This window comes from Sarcophilus harrisii, chromosome 4, assembly GCF_902635505.1.
Source record: "Sarcophilus harrisii chromosome 4, mSarHar1.11, whole genome shotgun sequence".
NCBI lineage: Eukaryota > Metazoa > Chordata > Mammalia > Dasyuromorphia > Dasyuridae > Sarcophilus > Sarcophilus harrisii.
Window position 1 is genome coordinate 124402416 of NC_045429.1, and position 15410 is coordinate 124417825.

General features: G+C 34.9%; 1 pseudogene; it reads right to left on the minus strand.

Annotated features, from left to right (window-relative positions):
• Positions 1-10158: 10158 nt before the first annotated feature.
• LOC100931327 lies at positions 10159-12591 on the minus strand (annotated as a pseudogene).
• Between the last annotated feature and the right edge of the window lie 2819 nt (positions 12592-15410).

Here is a 15410-nt window from a genome sequence, read left to right on the forward strand (position 1 = left end):
AAGAAGAAGAGAGAAGAGGAAGTCCTTGATGAATGGAAGGAAAAAAGGAAAAAAAAATAGGCTTGTAGTAAGTGTTTCCTATGTATCAGCACTTTGCCACAAATTTTATGAATATTATCTTATTTTATCCTCAAGATAACCCTGGGAAAGTGTAGATGCTATTATTACAGTTTATTTTTTAAGCAGAAATTATTGCAAGCAGAAATAAAATGACCTGTCCAGGATCACACATTTGAACTCTGGTGTTCCTGGCTCCAGTCTGGTATTTTATCCACTGCAATGTCTAACTACTCCAGCTAAGCCTTTAAATGTCCTCAAAATTTTTGGTAAAGTATATCACAAGGTCCTCAAATGAGAGGGTGGGGAGAGGGATGCCTCCGGACACAAAGTTGGGGATAGTGGTTGGGATAAATGGAATAGCAAATTAATTTAGGGAGGTATAAAAGGATTATCTTCTTATAATCAAAGCCCAATTAAGATAATACAACATAGACTTTAGTAGGCTCAATCAGCATGGTTTCAAGATTTTTTTTTTTAGTTCCATTCAATAGAACATGAATAATAGTGAATAAGGGAGATTCTGAGAATAATCCAGATTTGGGGTTCCTCAATGCAGAATCATTACAATGGGCAATAGGACAGACTAAGAAGGGGTACAAAGAATGTATTATATGGTTGCCTGGGTAAACTGAGTGTTTAAGAGAATTGCCTAGAATTATATAGCTAGTATTTGTCAGAGATGGATCTTGAATCCAGGAAGCTCTTTATTCATTAAAATATTGACATTTTAAAATGTTAGATCTGAAATATTATCTCTATCAGAATTCTTATTGACTTCTGAGATATCTACTTTATTCTGCTGCAATCATTTTGGCTTTAATTCATGAGTAACTAAGAGAGAACAAAACCAAATTGCTATGAAGATTTTATAACCTCTATTTCCCATTATATCCAAATTGAAGTCTACTCCAAGGAGTCAAGAAAGTAGCTATAGACACAGGCAAATGAAAATGTCTGAAAAAAAATGAAGTATAATCACTAGGAACTATAGATTTTTCTGGGGGAACTTGAGTCATCATTGTAGACAAAAATAGTTTGCAACAGTTTGCAGGTATCCAAGGTTAGGGCTTTGTTGTATTTGCTTTACCTATTAGACTACATGTGTATGTATAAAGATAATTAATTCCTGATATCTATAGAGGAATTGCACATGTTTAACATATATTGGATCATTTGCTGACTGGGGGAAAGGGTGGGGAAAAGGGAGAGAAAAAATTAGAACACAGGGTTTGGTAAGGTGAATGTTGAAAATTATCCATATATATATATATTTAGAAAATAAAAAGCTATAATTAAATAATAATAATGATTCCTAACTAGTTTTGGTCTTAGACCTGTCCATTTTAATAGGCTTCTTCCAATTCTACTTTTTTTCCTACTCACATCTCTTCTTTTTGCTTCTCCTTCTCCATCTTGTCCTCGTTCTCTTCTTCCTCTTCCTACTTTCTCCTTCTCTTTCTCAATGAAAGTTATTCCTCATCATAAGTTTAGGTGCCAGAGTTACTTCTGTATTTTCAGTGATGGAGCAGAGATTGTAAAATGAACCTGAGGAATGAATCCACTTTCCAATACCTTTGAAAGTATTCAGGTTTATAGTACTTAAAAAACAAGATAACTACTTCTCTGAGAGGCTGCTGGACATAGTAGATTTAACTTTGAACTTAAAGTCAAAAAGAGGCTTTAAACACTTCACCTTTAGGATTCTGTGCAAGTCATTCAATTTCTCTGTGCCTCATCTCTAAAATGGCATTAATACTAATGCCTACATTCTTGTGTTGTAATAATCAAGTGAGATAGTATATCTAAAGTGTTTTGTAAACCATAGCAATTGCTATTATTACTACAAAGACATTCATATCATAGCTTAACTAGCAGAAGATCGCCATCCAAAGAACAAATCAAATCCCAATTTTGAACTAAAGAGATTTGTTTTTCAAGTGTGATCCCCTCCCCACTTTTGGGTATATAATGAGATTGATAAACTTGTTGGGGATGCTATGTTTGTGTCTGGAATTAGAACATGACTTTCAGCATTTAAAGTACTAACATACTTTTCCTCTCTACTTCCCATCACTGAACATAATTAGAATTACTTCTAATTGAAACTGAGGTGCCATTCCATCCAATCCATATCCTTCCACCTTTCCCTTCCCTCCAAAAAAGAATTCTGACATTCCCTGAGAAATGGTCATCTAGAATTTCCTTGGAGACATTTAATAGCAGGTGGGAGAAGTCTACCTTCTAAGGCAATCTTCATTTAGATAACTCTGATTATTAAGATTTTTTCCTTTCTAGTATAAATGTTCCTTAAAAATAACTGAACAAGAATCCTTCCTTCCATCCATTGCTCTTTGACATGTCTCCTAGGGCCAAAAGTACAAAATTCAAGCTATTGTCCACAAATCACCTTTTCAAGTCAGCTTATTTTCTCCTTGAACTTTTTCTTCTTCAGGCTTAACATCCTCAGTTCCTTCAGAAGTTCTTATGACATGAATTCAAAACCCTTTTAAATGATTTTATAGGAAGATGGCCAGGGCACAGGGTTCTCGGATCTAGCAAAGCACTCCTCCTAGGCTTAGAGATGTATCACTTTATTAAGTCATAGGGAGAATTACTTCTAGATTCCCTCATCCAACCCAAGAAGCCATAGTGACTCTCCCAGTCTTGCAGTGATCCTAGGATAAATAAGTTGCTGGAATAGGTTGAGGACCAAGTTCAGTGACTTAAACCCTGGAGCTTTTGGTGGGATCTCAGCATTCTTGCCTAAATTCAGAGGCACCGAGACCCAGCAGTTTGATGGTTGCAGAAAAGCGATTTTCAAACCTTCTTGGAAGGTTTAGTGTGGCATTCCCTAACTAAGCCAGGCAGGGGATTAAGTCTTCCCCAAACCTCTGCCTGGCTGATTAAACTTGGCTCAGCCTTAGGACATTCCAGAAGGGTCCAGTATAGCACTCCTGGAAACAGATTCTGAGGCTAACTTAATTCCAAAAGGGCTCCAACCCAATCTTAGTCTGGAAGAGTAAAACCTCATAGTGTTCAGCCCAGGATCCAGCTAGATATGAATGGCCCTGGCCAAGCTGCGAGAAAAAGACTATGGGCAAACTCAGCCTCATCAGCCCCTGAAGTCTGTGGTGAGAATCTAGAACAGGACTAACACCCCACCTCACACTCCCCTTTTCCTGTCCTGCTCCCCCCACCCAGCAGCAGCAAGGAGAAAAACACCAAGTAGAACCTATAGCAGGAACAGATCTCTGAACCTTATGGCAACAGAGAACCTAGAAAAAGGCCAAAAGTTACAAAGACAAACATAGTCTGGCCCACTGTACTAAAGACCCAGTATCATTCAGTATCTCATTGTATCATTCAGTTTCCATTTTTACCAAAAGGCAGTGCCCAAGGAAAACTCCACTATAAGAACATGGATTAAAAAAAAAAAAAAACTTCCAGGGGAAAAAAAAAAGCCTGAAAAGGTTAGTTACCCTACAAACTCAAAGTCTCAGAGTAAAAATACCCTGATCACAGGAAATGAAGGTATCCAGAGGAAATGAAAGGATATACAGAATGGAAAAATTAAGAGAAAAGAAGGACAGGGAAGATAAACATCTTAGAATAGAGAGTGGTAAATCACATTGAGCCAGGCAGAAAACAATAACTCACCCATGTAAGAAATATCAAAACAAAGCAGAACAAAAACCAGAAGAAAATCTAATATTAAAAACAACCAATCTAGAAAACAGATCAAGGAGAGACAAACTAAGAATTAGGACTTTTAAAAAATGTGGATACTATATTTCAGGAAAAAGATATTCTACTTTATTAGACAAAGCCTAGTTGGAGCTTTGTCAAATAAAAGCCTTACACTTTCAAACAGAGCATGTCACCATCATTTATCTTATCTTATGGAATTCTCCTGGAAGTTTATCCATTTTTAGAATATTTTTGGCATGTCAGAAGCAATAGAAATTTCTAGTGGATGGCCACAGAAAATGGGGAGAGTTTTTTGCTTTGAAAAAACAGTCAAATCAAAGATGATACAAATACAACCTTATAGGGTAAGTGATCAAGTAACAAAAGCGGTTGTTATTCCAATCTTAACCAGTCAGAAGTTCTTACCAATGAGTACACCACTATGTAATGGACTAACTTCTGAAATAATGAAATCTACTTTGTTGAAACTATTCAATCAGAGACTGGATGACCACTTATCCAGAGATCGTATAGAGACGACACATGATTGCTTAAAGGTTTGAACCTTTGATATTCTTTTTTTTTAAATAATAAATTCTATAATAAAAATGTAAGTAGCAAAGCCAGGGCCTAATTATGAACTATCATTGGACATTAGCTTAAAGGCTATTTGATAAGTAATATAATCAAAACAACATAAAATACCCAGTATAGTATGAGGTACCTTCCATTTATTGATTATAGATTTCTTGCTTGATCTTGTAAATTAAAGTATTTATTCTTGAGATTTAGGGTGTATATGTGTGTGTGTGTGTGTGTGTGTATACATGCACATATATATAGTTTTCCATAGGTCAATCGTCAATCAATTATTTTTCATATCATTGTACATAAATACACACATGGAAAGTGAGGAAGAAAAGAGGGAAAGAAGGAAGAAAGGATCAGAGAGGAGAAGGAAGCAAAAATGAGGGAAGAAAGGAAGGAAGAAATAGAAAGAGGGAAGGACAAAGGGAGGAAAGATGGAAGGGAAGGAAAGAAATAGAAGGGAAGGAAGAAAGGAAAGAAAGAAGGGAGAAAAGGAAAGAAGGAGTAAAAAGGGAGGAGAAAAGGAAGAAAAGGAGATAGACAAATAGGTAAATACGTATCTCATAGTATAGCTCAGTACAGTAGGAAGAACAATGGTCCAGAGTCAGAGATTCTGGGTTCAAATATGAGAAATGATACTAGAAATATATTATTAGATGAGTTACCACAATTAGGTATGTATAATTAGGTGAGTTAATTACAACTTCCCTAACTGAAAAATGGGGGATTGTTTTAGATAAAATATAAGGTTCCAAAACTAAATTTGGTCTTTTGATAAAGCTATGCTCGTTACAATAGATAATGACCAAATTCTGCCACTAAGCAATAAAAATTTTTGTTTTTACATATAGCAAGTTAATGATAATGCTATGTTAATGGTAATTGAGCTTAGTGGGGGTTTTTAGGATGGGGAGTATTTTTTTTTCCAGTTTGGATTAATTTTGAGTGCTAATTTAGATTAATTGGTTTTGGGAAGCAAACATTAACACATCTCCCCCCCCTTTTTTAAAAGATATTTAAGCTTATAAAATAAAGGTCTACTTTTTAAAAACTTTGTTGAGAAAAGATCAAAGAAGCTCAGTATAATTTTTTTTTTGTTATTGATCATAGCAATGAATCAAGTCAGCATTCATTTATTAAGTGTCTATTATGTCCCAGGCACTCTGCTAAAGATTAGAGATACAAAGAAAGGCAAAAAACCCAACAATCCTTGCCTTTAAAAAACTTATAATGTAATAAAAGAGACAACATACAAACAACTATGTACCATATATACAGGTTAAATTAAAGATAATCTCTTTTGTGTTAATTTTGACATTTATGTGTAAATCATTATTAGTAGATTATGTTTGCCATTAATCACTAAAATTTGACTGATTAAGATGCTTATGAACTTAAAAAAATTAAATCTTATAGTTAAATTATACAACTGATTTTCCTTTCCACATACTTCCTTATCCCAACTGCTTGATGTTTTATTTATATGACACAGTGGTAAATTAACACAGTGCAAAAAGCTGGAAAGCAGTTAATGTAACATCTTATCAAAACTGTTACTCAACACAATCACAAGTTGGAGCACTTAGCATGTGCCATTGGATTGTTTTGAGGAATTTTAGGAGGACAAAAGTCATGAATTTACTCATTTCCTTTCTTAAGTAATTTAGTCTAGAGTCACCAATTTTGTTCTTGGAAGTAAAAGGAGACCATCTGTAAGGAGTTTAGTTGCTATACTTGTTAGAAAATTACCAAACGATGTCTTTAAATATCTTCTAACTTTTTCTTATTGGCTCTATCCCCATAACAACCCAGCTCTCATATGTAGTATGTTCTATTTGTATCCTGTAGCAATGTCCTGTTAGATATTTTGGCTTCTCTCTCATGTTAGTCTATTGCATACCAGGCATCTCATAACTAGGACAGAATTCTTGCCTCTCCATGAAAGTGGAGACTTTTAATTTCATTAGTATGGAGAATTCCCTGAATATCATTTGTCACTTGCTATATATCTTGGAGTCCTAGAAAGTTAATGGAGGCAATAAGTGGTTAACTGGCTTGAACAGGAACATACAGTTTCTGTATTTGAGGGTGAATTTGAACCCAAGACTTCCTGATTCTGGTGCCAGCTATATGTCAGAACTACCTTTCCAGTATTATTATTATTACATAATTGAATTTTCTTCCTGCTTTCTTTCCATGACAAAATTGCAGAAGAAATGATGTGTATAGGAAGAAAGAAAATCTAAATCCATATAGAAGCAATAGCAAATAGACAAATCCTCTGACAGGTGGATATGAAGAAAAATAGGGGAAAACAAGGCTTGATATGTGCTATAGTAACTTTACTTAGGGCCATAGGAAGCCTTTTGAGCCCGATACTGTTCAAATAGAACTCCCTAGAGTGATAACCTGCCTGGTATAGGGTGTAACCCACTAAAAATGTAGGGTGTGTATTATCCATATAGATTATGTATATATCCACATATGTAGTTCATGGGACACATTGAAAGACATCTATATAGTCTTGTCCACTTCTCTCCAATGAAGACTGATTTATACCTAGAGAAGATCAGGAGAAGGGGCCATGAAGCTAGCTAGCTTCTCTGGTTTCCTAAAGGAGGAATTATCAGCCTAGAATTATTATTATCTACCTTTTTATTTTTATTTTTTTATATCAGTTAAAATTTATTATTAGCATGATGGTATACATCATTTACATAGATTGATTTTTAATATTCATGCATTATGATACAAACACTCTACATACATTACATACAGTGCAAGGGCTAGTTGTTACAAGGAAGCATCCAGGTCCTCTCTTGTGCTGTAGTCCTTCGATCAAGCTTAGTGTCCAACTGATAAAGGTGTAAATGAAAAACAATATTCCCAACTTAAACAAACCCAGAAAAGAGGGAAAGATTCTTGTATGCAAAGAATTGTAAACACCATTATTAGGCAAGGGAGAAGACAGCTAAGCTGTAAAAATACCAGAAGAATGCAAAGGTACTGAGGGAGGGGAAAAAAAATACTTTTCCCCTCCAGAGTTCCTAAACGCAAAGAAACACTTGGAATGAAATATAGTTGCCACGATATAAAACTTGTATTTTCATTGGTCTTGTTGCTGCTGCTTTTACTCCCCACCCCAGCTCTGTCCAAAGTGCCCAAGGAGTCACTGAAAATCAGGAAATATCAGTTTTAAAAAGAACTGCTATTAACTGGCCAGCATTTTATTTATTTTTTTTAAAATTGTATTAATTGGTCTGAGATGTGGCTAAAGTATAATTTTCATATTCTTCTCTTGAAGACAACAATCATTTTAGAATGGCATAAATGATTGCCTTTTGAAAATGCCTAATAAGACTGGACTAGTCAAAATATATCATAAGATCTACTATTAACTATTGTGAGGTAAGTGCAAGAAATTTTCATCAAGTCCTAGACTCAGGCATAGCCTAGATTCCCAAGCATTAAAGTAAAGGAAATCGATGTCAGGGGTCTAGATTTCTGATTGCATATACAAATGGGGTGCAGGGCCCTTAGTCACAGGTGGCTCTAGAGTTTGCATATTACTAACAGACTACTTTGTATTCTGAGGAAAAGCTGTAATGTGGATTGTTTGTGAGGGAAGTAAATGGTTAGTAGAAATTAACCAAAAGGATGGTGAAAAAAGCTATTTGTAGCCTGATTTTAATATTATAATTTATTTATATTATATATAATTTTAAGTCTATGAGCTCACTGGAAATTTGGTTATTAATTGTTTATTTCTCTATTTTTATTCTTACTCCACTATTGCATGAGTTTCCTAAACTCTCTGGCCCGAAGTTCTTTTTCTTTTCCATGTGGTACTGAAAAGAGGCATTATTCAATAGGATGTAATCAAGACAATGTATTCAATATCTTTTGTTTCATGATTATTAAAGATAGAACCAAACCTAAAGCTACAATTTTAGTTGGTACCCACTGAAATTATACATGACTTCATTTACCTGTGATTACAAATTATACATTTGAATCATATATGATTTCATTTGCTTATAAGTTATTCATTTGAATTATACATAACTTTATTTGCTTGTGATTATAAGTTATACATTTGATTTACCCTTTCATATTATATATTATGACCATGATTTTAGAAATTGATAAAAATTTGACCTATCAATGAAACAACTCTAGAACAAGAAGTTATAGGAAATGAAACCACTTTCCTGAGAATGGTGACTAGTATCAGTGCTTGTTCATGCTAGAACAAAAGCTAAATGTTAAGTTAAAAGATTCTCAACTTCCAAAAGGACTTAAGTTGCCGAAATCAGGTTTTCTGAATTTTAGGTCATTCACAAGTTGATCTGCTCCCAATACTCATCTATGAAGTGAGTGGGATAGAGCAGATGGCCTCTCAGATCCCTTTTTCCAACCTTAAATCTATGTAAAGAAAGCCTGGGAATCCTAGAAGATGGAAAGAAAATGTGAAGAATAGCAGGAGAAAGCTTTCAAGAACATCTTTCAGTCTCATTTAAATCTCTGAGGCTTCTTCCAGCTTCCAAACTATAAAGCTCTGATCTTCTATCAGATTGGCTAAGATGACAGGAAAAAATAATGATGATTGTTGGAGGGGATGTGGGAAAACTGGGACATTGATTCATTGTTGGTGGAGTTGTGAACGAATCCAACCATTTTGGAGAGTAGTTTGGAACTATGCTCAAAAAGTTATCAAACTGTGCATACCCTTTGATCCAGCAGTGTTACTACTGGGATTATATCCCAAAGAGATTATAAAGAAGGGAAAGGGACCAGTATGTGCACGAATGTTTGTGGCAGCCCTTTTTGTAGTGGCTAGAAACTGGAAACTGAATGGATGTCCATCAGTTGGAGAATGGCTGAATAAATTGTGGTATATGAAAATTATGGAATATTACTGTTCTGTAAGAAATGACCAACAGGATGATTTCAGAAAGGCCTGGAGAGACTTACACGAACTGATGCTGAGTGAAATGAGCAGGACCAGGAGATCATTATATACTTCAACAACAATACTAGATGATGACTAGTCCTGATGGATCAGGCCATCCTCAGCAACAAGATCAACCAAATCATTTCTAATGGAGCAGTAATGAACTGAACTAACTATACCCAGAAAAGAACTCTGGGAGATGACTAAAAACCATTACATTGAATTCCCAGTCCCTATATTTATGCACACCTGCATCTTTGATTTCCTTCACAAGCTAATTGTACAATAATTCAGAGTCTGATTCTTTTTGTACAGCAAAATAATGTTTTGGTCATGTATACTTATTGTGTATCTAAGTTATATTTTAATATATTTAACATCTACTGGTCATCCTGCCATTTAGGGAGGGGTGGGGGTAAGAGGTGAAAAATTGGAACAAGAGGTTTGGCAATTGTTAATGCTGTAAAGTTACCCATGTATATATCCTGTAAATAAAAGGCTATTAAATAAAAAAAAAAAAATAAAGCTCTGATCTTAAACTCACTCAGTCCCAAGTCAGAACCTGGTAAAAGCCTTTAGAAGGTAGCTGATTTAACCAGAATAAAAAAAAAAAAACAACTATGTCTATGACATTGTAGTAAAATGAGGAGGATTGAAGAAAATGTTAGATTGGAGTAACATGTTTTGAAGTTCTCCCATAGGATTTGGTGTGTTTAATGCTTCTTCTATTGGACTAAGAAATTATAATATTCTAGATCGTTTGGAAATGTGAAAGATAACAGAAGTAACATCTCCAGAAGAGGGAAAAACTTTTCTGGTTTGACATTTTAGAAATTAAAATAAAATGTTCTTTCAGGATAGGAGGCACGGAAAGAAAGGCAAAATAGATATGTATTCCAGCACATCATAGAAGATTCCATTTTCCAAGTGTCTGGAAGTTATTGTAACATTCCAATTTGTTGAAACTTGTGTAGCAATTGGCCATTCTGTTCCAGGGCTCCGAGATCTGAGCATTTACCAATACAATCTTTACCAATAAAGACCGAAGCACAGTTCTTACTCCTGTTAGCTGTTGCAAATAGTCTTGGATCACATTTGTATCACAGTGAGCTGTTATGTTGACAAATGCCAAGGACTCCTGTTTAATAGGCAATTGCTTGAGAAGCTCTACAGTTTTTCTGCAGTAAGAGCAGGTGGGCTTGATGAAGACCATCATCTTATCAGCTTTGATTTTGCAAAGCTGATAAGTTGGCATAAAAAAATATGAACTGCTGAGCCATGTTAACAATCTTTCTTATCTCCAACAGAGTAAATATTTAAACCCTCTACCTTTAAAAAAATTGCTATACTGGAAGACTTTTTTTCATTTAGCTCAAGTCACATTCTTTGTTGGTATCCTTTAAAGAGGAAGGTATACTCCAAGCTTCTTTCTGAAGGCTTGACCCCTTTTACCAAATGGTAGGTACACAAAAGACCATTACAAATATATAGTAAGCAAACAGATCCATTTATCCAAACAGATAGCAACAGAATTCAGGGAAATTGTATGAATTGGAATGTGTTAGACAATATAAAGAGTGAATGAGCTCTTCTATCTGGGAGCAAACTATCTCAGCTCAATCAAGAGAGTTCTTAATCTCACCTAGAGGGACATTCTGTGAAGTCTTAAGGATGGGAAATTGAGTTAAGGTTTCTTTACGTTCCAATGTTTTCCAATGTTTTTCTTCTTCCCAAAGTTGGTCCTGAAAAGAGTTTGACATCATTTGTGTGCCTATCCAAGGTAGTAATGTCTCTCATTTCTAAAGTTCTCATGCCTATTCTCTTCCTCATGCAGATAGTAATCTTTCCCTTGGACCAATCAAGAGTAGCAGGTAAAACACCCCATAGCAATCTGAGTTACAAAGATAACTTTATTTTGACATAACAGTCTATACAGAACCCCATCCCCTTCCAGGTCTGCATATTTTCTATGGCAAGGCTTTTCAAACTTTTTCAACTCAGAACTCTTTTTTTGCCTGAGAATTTTTTACTTGATCCTGGATATAAAAGGTATATAAAATAGGTATATAAATCAAACATTTACTAATAATAAATCATAATTTCATGAGTTAAGTGATCCCATATGGGGTCGTGACACACATTTCAAGAAGTTTTGTCCTGCATTATGGTTTCACACTTATCTGTTGGGGACCCAAACGCAATTCTTAGCAGCTATAGCTATTAGATTCCAAAGCAAGTTTACAAAGAGTCCACTAGAGGGCACCTCAGATTGTCACATGAAATTCTTTCTTTGGGATTCTTGGTTTACTCACTGGGAACATATTTTTTATGCCAACTTATCTGGAGAAGCTATAATGTGGAAAACGGTTTTGATTATAAATGGGTTGCCCTTTGGGCTAAAATTTGTATTTTCTTTTTTCCAGTTTAAAAAAAATGACAGAATTGACATTTTATTCATTTAAAATAGGAATCACAATTCCTGCCCTATCTCCTCAGAGAATTATTGTGAGAATCAAATGAAATTATATAGGCTCTTCTTCCTTCTTTCCTTCCTTTCCTTCCTTCCTTTCCTTTCCTTTCCTTCCTTCCTTCCTTCCTTCCTTCCTTCCTTCCTTCCTTCCTTCCTTCCTTCCTTCCTTCCTTCCTTCTCTCCTTTCCTTCCTTCCTTCCTTCCTTCCTTCCTTCCTTCCTTCCTTCCTTCCTTCCTTCCTTCCTTCCTTCCCTCCTCTTCCTCCTCCTCCTCCTCCTCCTCCTCCTCCTCCTCTTCTTTCTCTTTCTCCTCTTTTTCTTCTTCTTCTTCTTCTTGTTCTTCTTTCTCTTTCTTCTTCTTCCTCCTCTTTTTCCTTCTCCTCCTCTTCTTTTTTCTCCTTTGTGGCTGACATTGGACCAAGGAGGCTGAGCTGTTGTGGGTCTCCAGGTAGTGAAGAGATCTTGCACCCTCCTTTATTTGGAGCTGAAGTGAGAAAATACTATTTGATTTAGCAATTACAAAATCATTAGTAACTTTGCAAAGGATATATATGTGTAAGGGAGAGTACTAGGTAAGACTAGGAAGAGGTTAGGGATTTAGGTTATAAAGATCTTTGAATTCCAGAAGATTTTATATTTGATCCTGACTGAAGCCATTGAACTTTATAGATTTGGGAGAAGGGAAACACAGTAAGATAAGTTTCCTATTGAACATTGCAAATGGGATATCCTAGAGATAATTTTATCTCAATATGTTCAAAAATGAAACTCATTATCTTTTCCCCAAAACTCACTCTTCTTCCAAACTCCTCTTCTGTCAGAAGTGTCACCATTTTTCCAGTCTCTCAAGTTTGTAATCTTGCCATTGTCCTTTACTTCCCAAACAATACAATCATTTAAAATACTATAAAAAAAAACAAGAAAGAAGAAGAAAATTAGCCAAGCCTGGGAGCCATTTTGTATTCTCTATTAGTTATTGTGGACAACCTAATGGCCAGATTTTTGGATAATATGTTTCTTCATTCATAATTAGACTGATCTTAGAATAACAGATTTATATGTGTTTTTTCTTTTTGAAGTATTATTAATTGTAGTCTATCTTGCTATAACCTATCAGTGCTTCTGCTACATTTGCATGCTCTTTAAAAACCCAAAGTTACTTCCTGTGATAAGAAGTGATTTAGAATCTATATACACACATGTGTATATAATTTTTAATAAATATAATTTTGATGTCATTGTTTTGTCTTTTCTCTTGGTATATCCCTTTCTGAATGGAGCATATCAGGAAGATGATTGGATGAATTAAGGGTGTTACCTGTGGTCATGGAACAGTTATTTTGTGTAATTATCATTGGTAATTGATATTGAAACCTTAATATAAACATTAATCTCTTCAATTCAGTCATAGCTAGCAGTTTGAGAAACTGGAAGGGATCCCTTCACTACCTGGCGACCCACAATAGCTCAACCTCCTTGGTCAAATGTCAAGTTTGAGAATCAGCTTCATAAAATGTACACTGGGCAAGGAAAATGTGATGATCCCTCAATTTTAAGGCAAATTCAGTAGGGCATGGGCAGGGAATATACTCTGGGATACAAGGCTCTGTGTGGGAATATCACTCTATGGAGAGGAGACCTACGGCAGCTTACTGTTCCCAAAATCAGAGACTTTAAGAACTACCCTATTGAAGAGTATTCTCTCTTCAGTAAAGAGATGAGAGGGGCAGGGAAAAATCTCAGTTGGAAGTGGCTTCTGAGTAAAGGAATGGCGATACTGCAACTTCCTATTTAACTTCAAATTATTTTTACTAACTAGATACTATTTTCAATTATTTTTGGTGCCACTAGTAGAGTTTAAGATCTAACATGTTTCTGTAAATTTCTGTGGCTTGTATCAAAGCCCAGGTCATTCTGTCCTTGTTATATTTATAGTTCCATTTCTTTTCAAGTAGTCTGATTGGTCCTAGGAACATTTATGTAGAAGCAACAGGAATTAAACCTGTTATTCATTATTAAAGACAACATTTTGTTGTTGTTTTTTAAAATACAGACATATGAAATTTTTTTAACTGAAATATTTTCAAAATAGAATTTAAAAGTTCAAGGTGATTACATTTTAAATTTATGACTTTAAGAAAACTATAGAAGTACACATGTTCCAGGTCAGACCCACAGCTATTTTTCCTTCATTCAGAGGTGCTTTATAAGCAAAGACGATGATTAGTGCTATACACAGCATTGATTGACCTTTAGAAAATGTTACTGAACTGAAGATTTCTGACAACTAAAATTATAAAAAGGATTCCTTTCTCTAATGCCAAATTTATACGTTTGAATAAGTCCATGTGGAAAGAAGCCCATAACTGGCACTTAGGAGACTGGGATTAAGTACTGGCTCTGCTGCTCACTTGTTAAGTGATTTTGGCTTTAGTTTTCTTATCTGAAAAAGAGAGAGACACAGTAGACAGAGAGAGAAAGAGAGAAAGAGAGAGAGAGAGAGAGAGAGAGAGAGAGAGAGAGAGAGAGAGAGAGAGAGAGAGAGAGAGAGAGAAAGATAGAGAGAGAGAGAAAGATAGATAGAGAGAGATCACTTTGGATAATCTCTAATGTCTCTTCCAACTTTACTGCTCTATTTCTTTTTAAAAAGTAGTTCTTGGGGATAGAAATAGGCTTCTTTAATTTTCTTCCTAAGGTCTCTATCATATCATCATACACTGCTAATTGGAAATCTCTCAAATATTAACTAGCAACAATGCCACCTCTATTGTTAAATAAAAACTTGCACATTCAGCAGTTAAATTCAAGTTTATAACATGTTCTAAGTATCTGGTAGTAATGAGGAAAATCCTTTGCCACTTTTTTTGTGAAAATAAACAAAACTATCTTTTCAAAATTGGAACTTTGAAGGTTTGATTCTGTTTCTGCATTTTCCTTTTGCATCTGCTTTGTGGTCAATGCATTTTCCATATTTTTGAGTGTTACCTGAGATTTTCCAAAAGCTTTAACTTTCCTCAGGATGTAAAAAGGATTGCCAAAAGTGGAGTTTTTTTTTTTTTCCTTTTGGCTCAGTTCTTTCAATCTTGAAAAAAATAAAATCATTGTTAGTCTGCCCATGTCATTTTGTCATAACAGATTCTTATTTTCACTTACAAAACCACACAGACTGAAAACATAATTGCAATCAGTTTCAATTTAAAAGTTAAGTAAAAAAAATTCAAGAACTACTTGCATCGAATGAAGTAATTGGCATTAAGTGCTACTTGGAGGAGCAAACCAGTAATTTCCAATTGACATTAAACTGGAAATCATTTCATGTCAGTTGGTATTAATTGGATCCATTTGCCCTAAATTAATATAAAACATTTTGGTACCTGGAAAAAAGTTTTTCCATGAAGTTGGATTTTCCATTAAGTTATTATTAAATGGGCATGATGAGATGGTTGAATAGCCATTGGGCAGCAAGAACCATTGATGATACAAATTCACTGTGAGTGCAATAGAAAGAACAGTGGATTTGGAGCCAAAGGACCTTAATTTTATGCCTACTTCTTCTACCTTTGTGAATAAGATACTTAACCTTTCTAGGTCTCACTTTTCTTAACTGTAAAATATGAGAGTTGGAGTAGATGGCTTTTAAAATCTCTTTTAG